This window comes from Prionailurus bengalensis, chromosome E1 (genome assembly GCF_016509475.1).
Source record: "Prionailurus bengalensis isolate Pbe53 chromosome E1, Fcat_Pben_1.1_paternal_pri, whole genome shotgun sequence".
NCBI classification, from domain to species: Eukaryota; Metazoa; Chordata; class Mammalia; order Carnivora; family Felidae; genus Prionailurus; species Prionailurus bengalensis.
The window spans coordinates 28,475,409-28,479,332 of NC_057347.1; the positions used below are offsets into that span (position 1 = coordinate 28,475,409).

The 3,924-nt window shown below is 48.6% G+C and overlaps 1 long non-coding RNA gene across 1 annotated transcript; it reads left to right on the top strand.

Moving 5' to 3' along the window:
* The first annotated feature begins 1,390 nt into the window (after positions 1-1,390).
* LOC122484737 lies at positions 1,391-2,262 on the top strand. Its single transcript, XR_006297690.1, has 2 exons — positions 1,391-1,608; positions 1,982-2,262. It is a non-coding gene; the product is annotated as an uncharacterized LOC122484737 (long non-coding RNA).
* Positions 2,263-3,924: the final 1,662 nt, after the last annotated feature.

Below are 3,924 nucleotides of genomic sequence, written 5' to 3' on the forward strand. Positions count from 1 at the left end.
TTTGCAACACATTGCCGGTCTCCAGTCCTGCTCCAGGCCCACATATGTTCATTTATAGAGACCCAAGCCACCATTGTCTCTTCCCCCTTCCCAAGAAGGGCAAACAGTACTGGCTCTCCTCCCAAGGAAGCTCTCTGGCATGTGCCCCCAACATTTTCAGAAAGAGCTATATTGAGGATACTTACCAGAAATGAGCTTCCTCCTGGGTGGGGTGGAGTGGGGTGGCTCAGAATAAGGGAAGGAGGTGAGAAGGGTGCCCATTTTGAGTTGCTGTCTACCCAGCACCAGGAGAATTGATGTGCATGTTTCTTATAAAGTGTGAGCCTCTCTGTGAAGATTTCCTTTGAGGAGACAGGAGGTGGAGGAGATGGGGAGATGGGGACCCAGAACTGAAGATAGGAAAGAAATTGGAGTCAAGAAGCCAGAGAGGGAGTGCCTGGGGTTCCATTGTTAATTTACTGTGTGACCCAAAACAAGCCCATATAGCTGCTCTGGGCTTTAATTCCTCATCTATAATCAAAAGAGGGGCACCTTGGTGGCTCAGTCATTAAAACATCCAGCTCTTGATTTCGGTTCAGGTCATGATCTCATGGTTATGAGATAAAGCCCTTTGTCTGGCTCTGAGCTAACAATGCGAGCCTGCTTGGGATTCTGTCTCTCTCCCTCTCTCTCTGCCCCCCCCCCACTTTTGCTTGCTCTCTCTTTCTCTCTCTCTCAAAATAAATAAATAAATAAATAAATAAATAAATAAATAAACAAACATTTATAATAAAAAAAAATCAGCTTTTGGGCCACCTGGGTGGCTCAGTCGGTTAAGAATCCAACTCTTAATTTTGGCTCAGGTCGTGATCTCACAGTTCATGAGTTCGAGCGCCACATTGGGCTCTATGCTTGTTAGTGCAGAGCCTGCTTGGGATTCTCTCTCTCTCTGTCTCTCTGCCCCCTCCCCACTTGCACATGCATGTGCCCTCTCTCTCTCTCTCAACATAAATAAATAAACATTAAAACAAAGTTAAAAAAAAAAAAGAATCAGCTTTCTGCACCTCTGGAGGGGTTGTTGTAAGAATGAAAGGTGATAATGGATGTAAATGGGCTTTGAAAAGACAAGTATCAGAGTAAAACTACCATGCACAGGCAAAGTTTTTAGGCTGTGGTTCTGTTTGGGCAGGAGATTCCCACAGTTGTGGGAATGAGGCTGGGAGTGCTGGCTAGGAACCTACATTCTCTCAACAAAAGTGAGAGCAGAAGGCAAAGCCGGAAACCATTCTCTCAGCCATGATCCTCCCAGGAGTCTGATCAGCCTATCTGCCTATTTTGCCTTGGAGCAGAAAAACTGAATCTTTTATTTTTTATTCTTTTTTTTTTTTTTTAAGTAAGCTTCATGCCCAGCATGGAGCCCAATGCAGGGCTCAAACTCACAATCGTGAGATCAAGACCTGACTCCAGATCAAGAATCAGAGGCTCAACCTACTGAACCACCCAGACACGCCCAGAAAAGCTGAATCTTGAACAGAGCCTTGAAGAAAGTGCACCCAGCAGCTATCCTCAAGGCCTTGCAGAAAGCACAGTCCCACTTTGGGGCCCCCTCACTGCTTCTGACACATTCAGGTGAGCATGAGCACACACAAACACCCATATGTGCACACACACACACAAATACACACCCTTTGTAGATGATACACACACTCCAGGTCCTCCGCCCAGTGCCTTGAACCTCAGAGCTTCTCAACTTGGAAGGACTCCCGGTGGATCGACCCTGCCCTTAACCCAGCTAGAGACCATGAGCTGCTCCATGCGGAGTCCCTGATCCCCCAAAGAGGCCAGCCAGCACAGAAAGGGTTGCTGGAGGCCCCTCTGAGCTAATGAAGTGGGTCTTGAAGGTGGGGTGCATGCTGGAGGCCCTTGCTCTACGGGCAGACCCTATACTTGACAAAGCGATCACTCACAAGTTTTATCAGCCTCTTCTCTCTTTTCCTTTCAGAGCCGTGTGAGATCACACAAAGCCATCAGGAATACCTGCAGTTCCCAACCTGGAGAACTGAAAACATTCCCCAGCATGCTGCCAGCGTGAAGAAGCTCTGTAATTACAGACATGCAGGGGTTTGTGTTCCTGACCTCACTCATCGATGAAACGCTTCCATCCCCTTCACTTCCCACGGTGTCTTTATCAAGGAAGCGGGAAGCTGGGCCCATCAGAAAAGTGAGTTCTGACTCCCTGCTCCACCATGGGCAAACACTAGACCTCACTACGATTCAAATCCATTCGATCGTGTATTCATTCCCTCATCCAACACACATTTAATGGCCCCCTGCCATGTGCTAGCACAGGGCCTGGTGCTGGGGACACACCAAATGTGACCCAATCCCTACTGTTGAGGAGATCATAGTCTAGTAAGGAAGGTAGGGTATATGATATAAATAGTTACAATAAAAAAATCAAAAAGTGATGTGTGATAAGGAAAGCACAGGTAAGGGGCTCCTGGGTGGCTCAGTCGGTTAAGCATCCAACTTCCACTCAGGTCATGGTCTCATGGTTGGTGAGTTCAAGCCCTGTGTAGGGGGTCTCCACTGACAGTGCAGAGCCTGCTGCTTCATATCCTCTGACTCTCTCTTTCTGCTCCTCTCCAGCTTGCACTCTCTTTCTCTCAAAAATAAATAAACATTGGGGCAGGGGGAAAGGAGGAAAGTGCAGGTAAAATCCTAGATGAGAGAAAGATAATTTGGGGAAGGGTGGCTGTTTCTTGATGGTCAATATAGTGCAATGGCTGAGAGTACAGACTCTGGAACAACAGACCTGGTTCAAATCCTTACTTTGTCACCTACTAACTATGTAACCCCATGGAAAAATGAGAATTTTCAGGGGTCCACCTGCTATGGATGTCAGCTGGAAAGTGGCATAGAACATGGTTTTTCTGCATGTGTAGAGCAGGAGGGAAAGACAGTCTAGAATTATAGGGGCACAGGGAGAGAGTGTGGTGCTTGGAAAGATTTCCTTTTTGCTACAGCATAGCCTCTGAAAAGGGAAGAAAAAGAGTTGAAGCCGGTGAATTCAGTTGGGGGTAAACTTTGCAACACAGGATGCCAAAACAAATGTGTGAAGTGCCCGCCTAGCCCCAAGCAATTGTCCTCATCTTTAGAGCCAAGTTCAACTGGGCCAAAGTGGGGAGGGTCCCCAAAGTGGGGAGCCAGCCCTTGGAGCTTGGTGCAGTGTTGGCCTGCGTTCTGGATTCTGCCCACCGAGGGAGGCCTGTTCCTGCCTCTGGCAAATTGAGCCTGAGAAACAGGGCTGAGGGAGAGCCCTGGTTTTCTTTCACAAGGACAAGCAGACATGGGTAGCTGTGCCAATCTGAAGGCCAGTGATGGAGCACAGAGGCTGGGAGAGGCCTCTGGAAAGGTGGCTGATGGGGAGGGAGGGAGGGCTGGAGGGTGGATTCAGCCGGAAGAGGCTGAGCTGGTTCATTATCATTGTCACTGGCTTCCGACTTCCTCTGGGGTTATTCACAAACCCTTTGATCCCAGGTCAGAGTAGGGGAGACTGAGAGCGATATGTCACCAAGCTCAAAACAAACTAAGGAGCGGCTGCAAAAGGGGCCACCTTTCCGGAGAGGGATTCCTAGCTCAGTGCCATCCCCAACCCGGGGTTGAGGGGCCAGATTGGGAGGCCACGTGGTAAGGCTCTAAGTGTCCTCACCCAGGGGGTATCAGGAGGCCTCCATTCTTGTCCACCTTGTGCGTCTCTCTTTGTGTGACTTTGGGGAAATCACTTCCCCTTGGCCTCTGTTCCTTCTCAGTAAAACAAAAGGGTTTTGCTGGAAGGATCTCAGAGGTCTTTCACAGCTCAGAAATCGACGCCTGTACCTGAGTTAAGCAACTCCCTGCTGTTAAGATTTGGGGTGTGTATCCTAAATATTGGAAGAAACCCAG